The 18,311-nt window shown below is 38.6% G+C and overlaps 1 pseudogene; it reads right to left on the bottom strand.

The window, feature by feature from the left end:
• Positions 2,872 to 16,847, bottom strand: LOC102190061 (annotated as a pseudogene).

Raw genomic sequence — 18,311 nt, 5'->3', positions numbered from 1 at the left:
GACCAACCTAGATAGTATATTCAAAAGCAGAGACATTACTTTGCCAACAAAGGTCTGTCTAGTCAAGGCTATGGTTTTTCCAGTAGTCATGTATGGATGTGAAAGTTGGACTGTGAAGAAAGCTGAGCACTGAAGAATTGATGCGTTTGAACTGCGGTGTTGGAGAAGACTCTTGAGAGTCCCTTGGACTGCAAGGAGATCCAACCAGTCCATTCTGAAGGAGATCAGCCCTGGGATTTCTTTGGAGGGAATGATGCTAAAGCTGAAACTCCAGTACTTTGGCCACCTCATGTGAAGAGTTGACTCATTGGAAAAGGCTCTGATGCTGGGAGGGATTGGGGGCAGGAGAAGAAGGGGACAACAGAGAATGAGATGGTTGGATGGCATCCATCCCTGACTCGATGGACGTGAGTTTGGGTGAACTCCGGGAGTTAGTGATGGACAGGGAGGCCTGGTGTGCTGCGATTCATGGGGTCACAAAGAGTCGGACACAACTGAGCGACTGAACTGAACTGAGCTGAACTGAACTGAACTGAAGTATATGGAGAGATTTTGTGTTCATGGATTGGAGAACTCAATTACTACTTTTCTTAGTAGTAAAGAAGTCATTTTTTTTTCCAAATTGATGTATTTATTGACTTAATACAACACTATTGCTAAAATACTAGCAATTTGTTTGGTGGTAACAACAAACCAATTACAATAATTGTACACTAAGAAAGCAAACACTCAATTTCAAGATTCAGTGTCATGCAACAGTAATCAAGAGAGCATGACATTGGTGAAAGAATAGACATATAGCCTAAGCAATAAACAGAGAACTTGGAAATAGCCCCACACAGATAAAGTCAACTGATTTTTTTTTTTTACGTTTATTTTATGTTTATTTATTTTTTTTTTCTTACATGCGTTCCCAAACATGAACCCCCCTCCCACCTCCCTCCCCACAACATCTCTCTGGGTCATCCCCATGCACCTGCCCCAAGCAAGCTGCACCCTACATCAGACATAGACTGGCGATTCAATTCTTACATGACAGTATACATGTTAGAATTCCCATTCTCCCAAATCGTCCCACCCTCTCCCTCTCCCTCTGAGTCCAAAAGTCCATTATACACATCTGTGTCTTTTTTCCTGTCTTGCATACAGGGTCGTCATTGCCATCTTCCTAAATTCCATATATATGTGTTAGTATACTGTATTGGTGTTTTTCTTTCTGGTTTACTTCACTCTGTATAATTGGCTCCAGTTTCATCCATCTCATCAGAACTGATTCAAATGAATTCTTTTTAACGGCTGAGTAATACTCCATTGTGTATATGTACCACAGCTTTCTTATCCATTCATCTGCATAGGCAAAACACTCTCAGACATAAATCACAGCAGGATCCTCTATGATCCACCTCCCAGAATTCTGGAAATAAAAGCAAAAATAAACAAATGGGATCTAATTAAAATTAAAAGCTTCTGTACAACAAAGGAAAATATAAGCAAGGTGAAAAGACAGCCTTCTGAATGGGAGAAAATAATAGCAAATGAAACAACTGACAAACAACTAATCTCAAAAATATACAAGCAACTTCTGCAGCTCAATTCCAGAAAAATAAACGACCCAATCAAAAAATGGGCCAAAGAACTAAATAGACATTTCTCCAAAGAAGACATACGGATGGCTAACAAACACATGAAAAGATGCTCAACATCACTCATTATTAGAGAAATGCAAATCAAAACCACAATGAGGTACCACTTCACACCAGTCAGAATGGCTGCGATCCAAAAATCTGCAAGCAATAAATGCTGGAGAGGGTGTGGAGAAAAGGGAACCCTCCTACACTGTTGGTGGGAATGCAAACTAGTACAGCCACTATGGAGAACAGTGTGGAGATTCCTTAAAAAATTGCAAATAGAACTACCTTATGACCCAGCAATCCCACTTCTGGGCATACACACGGAGGAAACCAGAATTGAAAGAGACACATGTACCCCAATGTTCATCGCAGCACTGTTTATAATAGCCAGGACATGGAAACAACCTAGAAGTCAACTGATTTTTGACAAAAGCAAAAAGGCAATATAACAGATATAACACAAGGATAGTCTTTTCCATTGATGATGATGGAATAATAAGAAGCCCCCATCTTTTTAAATAAAGAAAGAAAAAATAATAAAGAAACTGGATATGGATCTCATGTTTTCTGCAAATATTATTCAAAATATACCATTGACCTAAATGTAATGCAAAGTTACAAAACTTCTAGAAGAATACATAGGAAAAACTCTGCATTACCTGCAATTTAGTGATATGTTTTTAGATATAATTCAACATTGAAAGCAAATCTATGGAAGAAAAATATACATAAAAGTTGGAATTTATTAATTTTTTGGAGGGTATTAAATCTTTTTTGTTTACACATAATAATGGGTGATACACAAGCTTCATTCCCTGGCTGAGTTCACAAAACTGGGGCAGGGCCTAGCTGCTACAAAGAAGAAATGCTTTAGACAATACTCATGTATATGGGCACAAATATTGAGGACTGTACTTGTGACCAATTGTATAACAGGTCATTTCAGTTTCTGTTCTGTGGAAAGCATAAAGCATTTCAACAAAGGATTTTAATGTAGATTTCTTTTTTGTACCCATGCTGTTGATGGCTAAATGTAATAGTCTGATCATGACACTGAATAAATGTATGTCTCTTTTTTTTAATGTGCTATGTAAAGTTTGTCTACGCTGAAGCCATTTTAATAAACTATCCCAACAGTAGGAGGTTAGAATTCCTTCAGGGTGATGCCAGGTTCCATTTGAAATTTATTTGCAACCTGCTTTGGTGGAGAAGCTGTCACTTCTCTGGCTCTCCTCTCCTGCTAAGCTTGGTTTCCTGGCAGTAATTGAAACCATTTGCCACTGCCATAGCTACTGTTGCTGCTGGAACCACCGTAGCCACCTTGGTTTCATGGTTTAGCAAAGCATTGACCTCCATCATAGGGGTCAGAACTTCTGCCTCCAAAGTTTGCTCCTTTCATGGGTCCAAAATTTAAGACTGATGGTTGTAATTACCAAAATCCTTGTAGCTTCACCTCCAAAACTGCGTCCATCATTATAGCCATCCCCACTGCTGCCATATCCACCACCACCACCACCATGGCTGCCACCAAAGCCACCTCGACCACTGAAGTTTTCTCCATGACCAGAGTTGTCATTCCCACTAAAACTACCTTCACGACCACCACCAAAGTTTCCAGAACCACTTCGACCTCTCTGGATGGATGAAGCACCAGCCATCTCTTGCTTAAACAGGGCTATTCTTACTTCACAGTTGTGGCTATTCAGTGTAGTACTTCTAATGACAATCTTGTCTATGGAGTCACGGTAATCAAAAGTTGAAAAGCCTCTTTCTTTGCCACTGCCTCAATCAGTCATGATTTCAACCACTTCAATTTTACCAAACTGTTCAAAATAACCCCTCAGGTGATGTTCTTCAGTGTTGTCTTTAATGCCGCCAATAAACATCTTTTTCACAGTTAAGTGGGCACCAGGTCTTTGAGAATCTTCTCTGGAGACGGCCCTCCTTGGCTCCACAACTCTTCCGTCTATCTTGTATGGTCTTGCATTCATGGCCGCATCCACCTCCTCCACAGTGACCTGTGTGACAAACCCGAAGCCTCTGGAGCACTTGGTGCTTGGAACCCTCATTACCACACAGTCTGTGAGCATTTTGCATTGCTCAAAATGGCTCCTCAGACTCTCATTGGTTGTTGCAAAGCTCAGTCCTCCGATGAAGAACTTCTGCAGCTGTTTGGACTCTTTGGGAAACTCTGACTTAGACTTGATTGCAGTGGAGAGGGAGAGGCTTCAGTGATGCTTACCCAGCAGCATCCACAGGCAAAAAGTGGAATTTATTTAATTTTTAAAAAATTTTAAAAAGCAGTGTTCTGCAAAAAAACACTGTTAAGAGGATGAAACATCACAGATTAAAAAAGCATTTGCAAATCACTTAGCTAGTAAATAACTAATATCCAAAATATACAAAATTACATAATAATAAAGTGTCTCAGTCCTCTATACTAAGAAAACAATAATAAACAAAAAAACTGAATAAACAACTCACCACTGAAAATATACAGGTGGCAAATAAGCATATGAAAACATTCTCAATGTCATGTATCTTTAAGGAAATAGAAATTAAACAGTAACGACATACTACTGTGCACCTACTGGAATGGCTAAAATCTAAAATCTGACAGTATCCATCACTGATGAACATGTGGACCAACAGTAACTCCCATTTATTGCTGGTAGGAAAGCAAAATGTTACAACTGCTTTGAGATATATGTTGGCAGTTTCTTATAAGCTAAACATAGCTTGCTAGAGAATAACTCCAGTTTTACCCAACTGATTTGAAACTTATACAGAAATCTGCACATGAATAAATTATAAATCAGCTTTACTTAGCACCATTAAAAACTGGTAGCAACCTAGATGTATTTGAATAGATGAATAAATGAATAAACCATGGTATATTAGTATAATGGAATATTACCCAGTGATATGAATGGATGAACTATCAACCCAAAAAACAACATATATGAACTGTAGGAATATCACTAAGTGAATGAAGCAAGTCTTGAAAAGGCAGCATACTTTATGATCCCATTTAAATGACATTCTGAAAAAGACAAAACTATGGAGAAGGAAAACAGATTAGTGATTGTCAGGGTCTTGGGGGTAAGGGAAGGGTTGGTTGGTTGAAGCACAGAGGAATTTTCAGTGCTGTAACTATTTTGCTTGATACTAGTGTCAGACACATTATACTATGTACTTGTCAAAACTCATAGAATCTTTCACGACAGGAAGTGAACTTTAATATACACAAACAAAAGTTCAAGGAGGTCAGGGATCCCAAAATGGAATGCAAACTGTGGCAAGAGAATCTAACTGTATTACAAATGTGTAATATAAACTCTCAGAGAAGTGAAGAGAAATCACTCAGTCGTGTCCAACTCTTTGAGACCCCATGGACTGTAGCCTACCAGGCTCCTGCATCCATGGAATTTTCCAGGCAGGAATACTGGAGTGGGTTGCCATTTTCTTCTCCAGGGGATCTTTCTGACCCAAGGTTTGAACCTGGGTCTCCCTCATTGCAGGCAGACTCTTTACCATCTGAACCACCAGGGAACACCCAACCTCTCAGAGAAGGGTGTGGAAAATGTTCTGACTCATGCAAAGAGTTGACTCATTGGAAAAGACTTTGATGCTGGGAGGGATTGGGGGCAGGAGAAGAAGGGGATGACCGAGGATGAGATGGCTCGATGGTATCACTGACTCGATGGACGCGAGTCTGAGTGAACTCCAGGAGTTGGTGATGGACAGGGAGGCCTGGCGTGCTGCGATTCATGGGGTCGCAAAGAGTCGGACACGATTGAGTGACTCAACTGAACTGAAGCAAATTTGGAAATAAGTGGAGAAAGAAAGAAACTGCATGTAAGCACTGTACTCCAGTAGGTAGCATTGTTTCTTACAGGAGTATAGGTTGATAACTGTGAAACCCTAGATTATGCTGGAATTGAACACATAGGTAAATGGATGCTAAATGACAAGAGCCAGGAGCCTCACTGCTTGGGGGGGCAGAGTTTACATAGAAGCAGGGGGAGTAGCTAGAAGAACCCATATGGTTATGGATTGTACGTGGTGCCTCCAGCATGAACTCATGTTCAATTTAACATAAATACAGATGGAGAGATTCAGCAATATTTGGAGCAAAATGTTGCCTGGGAAGACTTAGGTGCAATGAGCACATCAGTACAGAATCAGAGCTCCTTGCAAAGAATGGTTGATTCTAGGCCTGGGGAATGTAATACACAATATGAACCTGGAGCATAATTAATCCAAAAAGTAGGAAATGCTATATTAAACACGCACACATACACACACACACACACACACACACAAGCACACACACGCACACACATACACACACTGATGGAAGCATGTAAAGGGGGAACAGAAATCAATTGAAAAAGCTCCCAATGGCCAAAACTGGAACCATTCTAATAATTAAGCAAATAACATATTATTGGATTATGACTCAAAGCATAAAATAAATACCTTGAGTCCACACTCATCTAAATAAATGATTGAGTAAATAAATAAATGACTGAGAATATGCCCAGTATAGAAGAATTCCAAATAATTTATGTAGATACTCTCCCCTTAATATGGTGGAGCTGGTGGAACATCACATCCTTCCCTCCCACCAGTCTTCAGTGACTTCCTTCCAAAGAACACAGGATGAAAAGGCGGCAAAGGAGTAACTAAGTTGGAAACTGAAGTGGACAAACATTATCTGAGCCAGGTGATCAAGGTTGGCACCAACAATGATAAATCATGTTGAGAATACATATCCTTGATGTGATTTGATGAAAATGTCACTTTATCTGTGACTTTTCTCCCAAGACACATATCCTCAGTCTATTCATGGGAAATAAAAAAAGTAAGACACACCCAGACTGAACCACATTCTACAAAATATCTGACCAGTACTATTCAAAATTGTCAAGGTCCTTGAAAACAAGGTAAGTCTGAGAAATGATCACAGCCAAAAGTATTCCATACAAACACAGCTACTGAATGTTGACATGGCATCTTGCTTTGGATCCTGGGATAGAACAGCATAAGGAAAAAATTAAAGAAATTTTAAAAATATGGTCTAATAATATTGCATCAATACTAATTCACTAATACAACAAATATTTCAGACATAGATAAGAAGTTAGCAATCAGGGAAATAAGATGCAGAATATATGGAATTTAGAAAGATGGTAATGATAACCCTGTATGTGAGACAGCAAAAAAGACACACATGTATAGAACGGACTTTTGGACTCTGTGGGAGAGGGAGAGGGTGGGATGATTTGGGAGAATGGCATTGAAACATGTGTACTATCATGTAAGAAACGAATTGCCAGTCTATGTTCAATACAGGATACAAGATGCTTGGGGCTGGTGCATGGGGAAAATCCAGAGAGATGATATGGGGTGGGAGGTGGGAGGGGGGTTCATGTTTGGGAATTCATGTACACCCGTGGCAGATATACGTCAATTTATGGCAAAACCAATACAGTATTGTAAAGCAAAGTAAAGTAAAAATTAAAATTTAAAAAAAAGATGCAGAATATGAGAACTCTGTATACTGTATTTATACCTTTTCTATAAATCTAGAAATTTCCTAAAATAGAAAAATTACTAAAAATTGCCCTTATATTTGGAAAAGATGAAAACTCTAACTTGAAAAGATACATGCACCCTAATGTTCGTAGCAATACTATTTACAGTAGCCAAAACATGGAAGCAATGCATACTTTATATACATGTACACATACAATGGAATATTACTCAACCTGCTCTAGCACTGGGTTGCACCACAAGCAAGTAGTGGAAATTAAGCCAGTTTTGACATTTAAAAAACAGAAATTTAAAATGGTTTGACCTAATAATCAAGAGAATGGTCAATAGCATTTAAAAATTTAATAACTACTGTCAAAATAAGTCTCCAAAAATGTTGTACATCAATTTATATCAATGGCAGAGAAGAGGACAGGGTACTCTCCACTCTTGGTTAATGGGTCAGTCCCAGGGCGGCCAGTGGCAGCAGTGAGACCAGAGAGCCCTCCACTCCTTGGCATCCTCCAATGTTGGCTCCAGCCTTCTCTGGACCCTCTTCCTGGTGACTCCAGCAGGGCTGCTGCCTCAGTCCACCAGCAGCCATGTAGACCGATCTCTGACAGCTGGTGAAAGTTTACGCACTCAAGGAGGACCAGCAGTGGGACCACCAGGGCACCAGGCATGTAATCTAGCTACACAGAGCACCAGAAGGACATGTCTCTGCTAGTCAAAACGTGGCAAAACGTGGTCCACTGGAGAAGGGAATGGCAAACCACTTCAGTATTCTTACCTTGAGAACCCCATGGAAAGTATGAAAAGACAAAAAGATGATACTAAAAGATGAGGCCACTGAGTCAGTAGGTCTCCAATACACCGCTGGAAAAGGGTGGAGAAATAATTCCAGATAAAATGAAGAGCCTGAGCCAGAGCAGAAAAGATGCCAAGTTGTGGTTGTGTCTGGTTGTGCAAGTAAAGTCTGATGCTGTAAAGAACAATACTGCATTGGAACCTGGAATGTTAGTCCATGAATCAAGGTAAATTGGAAGTGATCAAACAGGAGATGGCAAGAGTGAACATTGACATTTTAGAAAACAATGAACTGAAATGGATGGGAAAGGGCACATTTAATCCAGATGACCATTATATCTACATTATACCTAAGGGCAGGAATCCCTTAGAAGGAATAGAATAGCCCTCATAGTCAACAAAATAGTCTGAAATGCAGTAACTGGGTGCGATCTCAAAAATGACAGAATGATCTCTGTCCATTTCCAAGGCAAACCATTCAATATCACAGTAATCCAAGTCCATGCCCCAACCCTAAATGCCAAAGAAGCTGAAGATGAATGATTCTATGAAGACCTATAGGACCTCCTAGAACTAACACCGAAAATAGATGTCCTTTTCCCATAGGGTATTGAAATGCAAAAATAGGAAGACAAGAGATACCTGGAGTAACAGGCAAGTTTGGCCTTGAAGTACAAAATGAAGCAGGGAAAAAGTTAAAAGAGTTTTGCCAAGAGAACACACTGGTCATAGCAAGCACCTTCATCCAACAACACAAGAGAGGACTCTACACATGGACATCACCAGATGGTCAATACTGAAATCAGATTGATTATATTCTTTGCAGCCAAAGATGGAGAAGCTCTATACAGTCAGCAAAATCAAGACCTGGAGCCTACTGTGACTCATATCATTAGCTCCTTATTGCAAAATCAGGCTCAAATCGAAGAAAGTAGCAAAAACCACTAGGCTATTCAGGAATGACCTAAATCATATCCCTTGTGATTATATAATGTAGGTGATGAATAAATTCAAGGGACTAAATCTGGTAGACAAAGTGCCCTCAGAACTATGGACTTAGGTTCATACCATTGTACAAGAGGTGGTGACTAAAACCACTCCCAAGAAAAAGATATGCAAGAAGGCAAAGTGGGTGTCTGAGGAGGTCTTACAAACAACTGAGAAAAGAAGAGATGCTAATGGCAAAGGACAAAAGGAAAGTCACATTCATCTGAATGCAGAGTTCCGGAGAATAGCAATGAAAGATAAAAGAGCCTTCCTAAGTGAATGATGCAAAGAAATGAAGGAAAACAATAGAATGGGAAAGACTAGAGATCTCTTCAAAAAAAATCGAGATAACAAGGGAATATTTCATGTAAGATGGGCCCAATAAAGAACAGAAATGGCAAGAACCTAACAGAAAAGGAGATTAAGAAGAGATGGCAAGATACACAGAAGAACTGTATGAAAAAGGTCTTAAAGACCAAGATAACCACAATGGTGTAGTCACCCACCTAGAGCTAGACATCCTGGAATGTGAAGTCAAGTGGGCCTTAGGAAGTATTACTAGAAACAAAGCCAGTGGAGGTGATGGAATTACAGCAGAGTTATTTCAAATCCTAAACGATGATGCTATTAATGTGCCACACTCAATATGTCAGCAAATTTGGAAACCTGAGCAGTGGCCACAGGACTGGGAAAGGTCAATTTTCATTCCAATACCAAAGAGGGAAATGCCTAAGAATGTTCAAACTACTGCACAATTGCATGCTTTTCACATGCTAGCAAGATTATGCTCAAGCTAGGCTTCAACAATGCATGAACTGAGAAATTCCAGAAGTACAAGCTGGATTTAGAAAAGGCAGAGGAACCAGAGATCAAATTGCCAACATCCACTAGATCATAGAAAAAGCAAGGGAATTTTTTTTAAAATCTACTTTTGCTTCATTGACTATGCTAAAGCCTTCGACTGTGTGGATCACCACAAACTGTGAAAAATTCTTTAGAGATGAGAGTACCAGACCACCTTACCTGTCTCCTGAGAAACCTCTATACACGTCAAGAAGCAACAGAAAGAACCAGACATGAAACAGTGAACTGGTTTAAAACTGGAAAGGCGTAGTTCAACGTTGTATATTGTCACTCTGTTTATTTAATTTACATGCAGAGTACATCATGAGAAATGCCAGACTGAATGAAGCACAAGCTGGGAGAAATATCAACAACCTCAGATATGCAGATGATACCACCCTGATGGTGAAAAACAAGGAGGAACTAAAAAGCCACTTATAAAGGTGAAAGAGGAGAGAGAAAAAGCTAGCTTGAAACACAGCAACAACAAAAAAAAGGTCGTGCAATCTGGTCCCATCACTTCATGGCAAATAGATGGGGAAAAATTGGAAACAGTGACAGATTTCATTTTCTTGGGCCCCAAAATCACTGGAGATGGTGACTGCAGCCACAAAATTAAAAGACTCCTTGGAAGAAAAGCTATGACAGCTGAGAGAGTGTTTAAAAGCCAAGACATCACTTTGCTGATTAAGGTCTGCATAGTCAAAGCTATGGTTTTTTCAGTAGTCATGTCTGAATGTGAAAGTTGGACTATAAAGAAGGGTGAGTGCTGAAGAACTGATGCTTTTGAACTGTGGTGCTAGAGGAGAATCTTGAGAGTCCCTTGAACAGCAAGGAGATCAAACCAGTCAATCTTAAAGGAAACCAACCCTAATATTCATTGGAAGGACTGATGCTGAAGCTGAAGCTCCAATACTTTGGCCACCTGATGTGAATGGAATAGACCCTGATGCTGAGAAAGATTGAGGGCAAGATGAGAAGGGGGTGGGAGAAGATGAGATAGTTGGATGGCATCAATGACTCAATGGACATGAGTTTGATCAAATCCAGGGAGATGGTAAAGGACAGTGAAACCTAATGTGATGCAGTCCATGTGATCACAAAGAGTCAGACATGACTGAGCAACTGAACAACAAAAACAACATAAAAAGAATGAAATAACGCCATTTGTAGCAACATATAAGGACCTAGAAATTATCACATTAAGTGAAGTAAGACATAGAAAGACCAATATTGTATGGTATCATTTATATGTGGTATTTAAAGAAAATGATATAAATGAACTTAAATACAAGACTGAAACAGAACCACAGACATAGGATACAAATTATGATTATCAAAAGGAAAAGAGTTGGAAGGAATAAATTAGAAGTTTGGAATTAACAGATACATCCAATGATATACTGTCAACTACAAATTGGCACTTGCCTTTGGCACTGGCCATCAACTTCTACAAGGATTAAATCATGTGCCTCTGCAGCTGCTGACCTTCAACACCCCTGAAAGGAATTCAAGGTGGAGAGAATAATTCAAGGTGGAGAGAAGAAATGAGGTACTTTGTGCTCTGGGAAAAACTGGCAGAACAGGTCTTCAGTTAGATAATTTCAGAAGATTTTATGAGTCCTGTTCTTGCATCTCCTCATATTTAGAAAAGCACTAAAGTCCTTCATGTTCCTTGTGACTAGCAGAAACCTTCATGAGACTAGCAGAACCTGGAAAAATTATGTGCTTGATTGCATGTACTCCTCCTCCACCAAAGCCACATATACTACTGACCTACACCACCCCCCACCATGCCCCACTGTTCACCTCTTTGGAGCAGTTTCTCAGAGCTATCTGAGGTGCTGTATCCTGGGCTATATTCCTCATTTTGTCCCACATACAACTTAACTAACAATTTTCACATTGTGAATTTTTATGTAGTTAATATAAAGTATATAAACAGCAGGGACCTACTGTATAGCACAAGGAATTATATTCAATATCTTTTAATGACATATAAAAGGAAAATAATCTGCAAAAGAATATATAGAGAGAGACACATATATATGTATATACATTTTGTTGTTCAGCTGCTCACTTGTGTCCAACTCTTCGCAGGCCCATGGACTCCAGCAGGCCAGGCTTTCCTGTCCTTCACCATCTTCCAGAGTTTACTCAAACTCACATCCATTGAGTTGATAATGTGAGGCTTCCACATCACAGGCAAGTTCTTTACTGTCTCAGCCATCAGGAGTTGCATATATATTATATATATATATATATATACATATACACATATATGACATATATGTATAACTGAATCACTTTACTGTATACCTAAAATTGACACAACATTGTAAATTAACTATACTTCAATTTTAAAAAGTAATAAAAAAAACACATTGCCCCATTGGTATTCTTAAAAGTTAGGCACAAATTCAAACTCAATAGAATATATCTTCAATTTTCTAGGAACCAATTATTCTCATTTTCATTTCCAAGTGAATTATTAAACACAATAATTTGAACAGAGGTTTAAAGAGCTTTACCCTAGATGTCTATTTTGTTTTAATCATGAAACTCAAATATGCATAGTGTTATAGATTGTATATTCCTTTTAAATTATTATAACAGGGTGTCCAAGAAAAAAGGGAAATAAGTCAAAATCATATCATTTACTGCTAAGAAATGTCCTAATTTGAAGAGTTCTGTCAGAAATATTTTTATACAGTGTACCGTTTTGCATATTGTCCCCTCAAAATTCATGTCCACAGTAACCTCACACTGTGAACTTATTTGGAAATAGAGTCCTTGAGGATATGATTAGGTGAATCATCCTGGAACAGGGTTGGCCCTAATTCAATGACTGGAGTCCTTATAGGAAAACAAAACAGACACATGGTGAGAAAAAGAGAAGAAATAGACAAAACACACAGACACACAGAGAAAATCAGACAGATGATGCCAAGTGACACTGGAAACAAAGACTGCAGTGACGCAGCTACCAGGCCAAAGAAAGGCAAGTGGTATCCACCAGAAGGGAAAATCTTTCCCTAAAGCCTTTAGCAATTAGCATTGTCCTGGCAACCTCTTGATTTCAGGCTTCTAGCCTCCAGAACTGTAAGAGAACAAGTCTTGTTGTTTTAAGCCACCAAGTTTATGGTGATTTGTTCTGGCAGACCTAGGAAATGAATGCATACAGATTTGCAGCGTGGGCGATACACCAGAATGAAAGTGGTGCTTGTGTCTTTCTCAGAGCTAATTCCTTCTGTTGTATTTCTTTTTCTCCAGCAGTTGCAGACTGCTGATGGATGCAGGGGCGTTGAAATGAGCACTGATTCTTGATCTCAGAAAACATCACATTATCATCATCTACTCTTAGCAGACCTATCACAGCTTCTCATCTCTTACTAGCAAATTGTGCTATTTGGATGAAGTCACTTTCATTAATTAACAACTCCTTTCACAAGTCAATTATTTTCTTTTCTAAGCCCAAGAGCCTAATTTTAGCTACTTAACCTCATTATGTCCTTGACATCACTTTGGTGAAATTCTAAAACTTCTTTCATTTACTTTTTTGACAAAAAGTAAAAATACACACCAGACAATCATATTAAGGTTTCTCCTGTAATTAAATCTTTTATCTAAAGTTAACACGGCTGAGAAGAAGAGAATATAAAGGGTCTTTGGTCCCAGTCTTCCCAACACTATTTTTGTTCCTAAAATCTATGAAATGCTCCAAGATAGTCTATTGAAAAAAAGAGGTCAAACCTACTTTTATTCTGAAAAGAAGGTCTCAAGAATTGCAATATTTCCCCCACTCTCATTCCTACTTCTTTACCCATGGAACTATTAATGTAAGGTATATTAAGATAAATAAGAAAGAAATGAGATTTTAACAGTGAGAAAATGAGAGAGACTTTTCAGCAAGATATTTGAGTTCCTACAGTAGAGAAGTGATTTCACAGTATAGATGAGGCAAAATCACTGTAAGTAAAAGTTCTTTTTTAATTTAAAATGGGAAGGGGCTGGAGAACATCATACTAAAATAAATGTCTGCTAAGTCTACTGCAAGGCTTTAATTACCTGTGAACCAGAAACTATGGAAGGTAAATAACATGGTGACATTAAGATTCCCGGTAATGTAGGTCATTATTTTTACAGAAAAGCAATTGCAATAACCTGCTTAGTATTTTCCTCTCAATATTGCTGAGAAAGAAATAGATTGGCACTAACAAAATAAGACCTGACAAGTGAGTGATACACCCAACAACACCAACTCCCTGGATAACAACCTTACTTTTCTGTTGAAATCTTTTCTGAGCTGCTTTTTACTCTTGACAACCCATAAAATAATTCCTTTTTCATAATTCCCCATGGTTCAACATTTATTTGGTATTTGCATACAATAGAATTGTAAGCTGCAAGTGCTCAATATTAGCATACAGGTAGGATGAAGTAAACTGTTAGTTGTTCCATCATATATGACTCTTTGCAACCCTCTGACTATAGCCCACCAGGGTCCTCTGTCCATGGTATTCTCCAGGCGAGAATACTGGAATGGGTAGCCATTTTCTCCTCCAGGGCATCTTCCCCACCCAGGCATTGAACCCAGTTACAGTCTGAGCCACCAGGGAAGCCCTGCATCAATAAACGCTAATAACTATATACATGGGCTAAGAGTAAGCATCAGAACTCATCTCTGTGTATGCTTGGAGTAAATAAATACACGTAATGGCAATTACCATCTACTATGCCTGTGCAAAGCTCAATAAGATTCATACTTCCACTTTTGTCAGTAGTCCACTCCACTGTTGTTCGTGTTTTGGCTGTGGTTCCCAGAAAACAGACTTTTAGAAGTACTTTTGTTTATAGGATGTTTGCCAGGTATTATTGTTAGGAAAATAATAAAAATTTGCCTTAAAAAGTAAAGTGAGAAGGATTGGGCAGAAGGAGACATTGAGTGGATTCAGTCTCAAAAGTGGTCTCAACCAGGGAGTTCTTAAGTAGGTCTGACCCTTCAAAGATGCCCCAAGAAAGAAATCAGAGCCTTTTAACCCTATATTAATGAGTCATTAGAAGTGGCTGCTGATGGGGACATGGCTTAACACCAGGAGAGACAACTCTCTTTCAAAGGCAATTGGCAGAGAAGGACTCAGTCGTGGGCTGTCAGCCAGCAACACCCCATCATCTGGGGATGAGGGTCACAGCCCAGATGGGAGGATTGGGAAGAGCATCTCTGCATTTACCTTAGTTTCCCATTGGTCCCCAGTTTTCCCATCTTTGTTTACTTAATGCCACTCCCATATCCTGCTCACATCCTAAATCTTCTCACCCTTTTACAAGTCTTGGTCCTGATGGCTTATGGTCTGTATCCATGTCCCTAAATATTAACTCAAAGAAGGCAATGGCACCCCACTCCAGTGTTCTTGCCTGGAGAATCCCAGGGATGGGGGAGCCTGGTGGGCTGCCATCTATGGGGTCGCACAGAGTCAGACGTGACTGAAGCAACTTAGCAGCAGCAGCAGCAAGTATTTACGATTTCTGTGCTCAGTCAGGACTTTCATCTTATTCCAGTAGAGCCAACAAGGCAGCTGATGCGCCCCTAGAGGCAGGGAAAGAGGAGCTCTATGACTGTAGTGGATGCCACAGGTGTTCCACGCATAATCCCTCATCCCTACCATTTCACTTTACATGGGCTGAATGCCAACCGCTAGCACTGCATTCTGTTGCCTTATGATTTTCTGTTTTGCAAGAGCTCATTTTCACCATCTGTATACAAACCAGGGAAGCATGGGAGAATCTAAACCAATGATGGATGTAAACTGGAATATAAACTATCTCAGATCTCGTTCTCCTCATCTGGAATCCTACTGATATGTCTGTTCTGCCCTGGCTACCAGATTTTCCCAGTGGGCTCAAACTCCAGTTACCCACAGTGGTGACTTGGTTACTACTTCCCTTCTCTGTGGCAACTCCCTGATGAAGGTTTCTGAGATTGTCTCCCAAATATACTACTTAAAGGCAAATCCTTATGTATTGGCCTGGTTCATGGATAGCCCAATTGTAAACAGTTATATTAGTTCAAACATACCTAAAGGGACAAATTTTAGGTGGTGATGGAATATAGGAGTAAGGGGAAAAATAAGCAAAAGATGAATTTATAAATGAAGATTTTAAAAATGGAGTTAAGATATAAAAAATGTCAGAAGAGAAAAATGCCAATATTTCAGAAGGTTGATTATTGATATATTTCTTTCCACTACATATTTTGGTTTAGAGCCAGCATATCCCTCAACTAACTTTTTTTTTTTTTAGTTTTGATTGTTTTTATTATTTAAAAGAAATAAGATTTCTGAGTCATCTTTTCTGGAAATCTTACTTGGTCATATTAATTCAATACACATAGGTAAGAAAAGATACTTCAACAATTTTTAAGAGCAATTTTCAAAATATTTGTTAAGGTTTTAATTACAGAAAATTTCAAATATATGAGTAAAGAGAAGGTAGAATAGTGAATCTTCATGGACAAGCAACTGGCTTAAACATTTAATGAGATTTACATACATCATTGTTAGTCATCATCTCACCACCAATAAATGAATAAACACATAAATAAATAGTGATGTATGTCAACTGTGTGTATCTGAAGGGCAGAAAAGATAGATCTGTGTTATAAACATGTGTTGTTTCTTAATTGTCCAGTCTCAAACCCTCAAAAGATAGTGTCAGTCCCTATCTTTAGGGATCCTTGTGTAGCATCCTGTAAGGTGGCTCCCGCATCCCACTGTGGAAGCCAAAGCAATAATGTTACATTCCTGCTCTGGCACAATTACTGAACAGGCTCCTCAGAAGTTCTCTTCCTGGACTTTGAACCTGAGTTGCCAAACTGGTGGAGATGACCTTCATCACAGTGTCAGCATTTGGATCAGAGTGTTTCTGCAGGGTGACCATGCCTGTGGATCCTGCAGTGAAGTCCTCGCAAGCTTCCAGGTCCCTGCCTGTTCTTCCAATGTAGCTTTCTTCCTCCAACCAGTTCCATGAATCCCTAATATCCATTCAATAAATGTCATGCCCGCTAAGGGAGGAAGACTCGTGCAGATATACCAGGTCTATGTAGCAGCTAAGAGTCCCAAGAGAAACTTGGGAAATTTGGAATTGGTAACCCGAACATGATGGAGAACCCATGAAACTCTTGTAAATATTTCTCTGAGATCATTTAGAGCTTCCTGATATGTGTCATTGCCAAACCTTGATCTTTGTATCTTTCCAGCATATTCCTTTAAGGTGCTTACTTTATCACTGTCAATCAAATAAGTGTAATGTATATTTTTAAGTTAAAAATTATAAGTGCATGAGTTTTATAATTTATCTAAGTCCATATGACATTTTTTAATCTTTCTAATACCAGTCATTTTTGTAAACCTGGTTAGGGTGCAGCTTGCTTGGGGCAGGTGCATGGGGATGACCCAGAGAGATGTTGTGGGGAGGGAGGTGGGAGGGGGGTTCATGTTTGGGAACGCATGTAAGAATTAAAGATTTAAAAAAAAAAAAATTCAAATGTACATCTCACAATTGCACATTTTTTTTAATCTGACCAATATCACATGTTAAAAAAGAAATATATATTTCCCATTAATGATTTACTTTGGTTTGCGTTAAGAGCAAATGCAGAAGAAATTGCTAAACTCTATAATAGAGTACTATGAGAAAATATTGAGAAAGTTAATTTAAACTGTATATTTCAAACTCAAACTGATAAAAAGATCCCTCTGTAAAAGTTTTCAAAGTCATCATTTTCAAATATATTCTTATTTTAAAAATCAAATTTATGTTGCCTATTTTTTAATTAATTTATTTTTTATTGAAGGATAATTGCTTTACAGAATTTTTCTGTCAGACCTCAACATGAATCAGCCATATTTTTAACATTCAAAATACAAGACTCTTCCTATTTAAAATTAATTAAGAGAAAAGAAAGTTTAAGCCAAAGAGGAACATCCTCTGTATATTTGGTATGTAAATGTATTTCAACTATATTATGCTAACTGATCCAAGACATCTTCCATTGTTTTGATTATCTGCATGGTTGATCAGGAAATGGAGTGGGAAAGTAGCAATCACTTGTGTGGTTAGATTTATCTTAATTTTTAAACTGTTTAGTTTCATTTATCTGGAAGAAAAACCTCTGTAATTATTTTTAAAGACTTAAACAAATTGATTTAAGTCTGGATGTGAAGTCTTACCATGGTTGGAAAGGCAGTAGTAAATACATGAGTGTATAGGGTCTTGGTGAGGTCTAGGTTCATACAATGATTAAATCAAATAGAAGTTTAGTCATTTAGGGAAGATCTGATTAATGTTCATAAAGACTGAGTTAGTATTATTACTTCTTAATAAATACAACTATTAATTGTTTTTGAATCTTGGCCTCATACTAGAGATAGCAGAGTGGATTTTATGATTTATACATCACTTAGGACACGGTCTCTATTGACCGTAATAGTGATCTATCAAATAATG

This window comes from Capra hircus, chromosome 17 (genome assembly GCF_001704415.2).
Source record: "Capra hircus breed San Clemente chromosome 17, ASM170441v1, whole genome shotgun sequence".
In the NCBI taxonomy this organism is placed as follows: Eukaryota; Metazoa; Chordata; class Mammalia; order Artiodactyla; family Bovidae; genus Capra; species Capra hircus.
The sequence above is the reverse complement of the archived record's forward strand: the minus strand, read 5'-3'. Positions and strand labels throughout refer to the sequence as shown.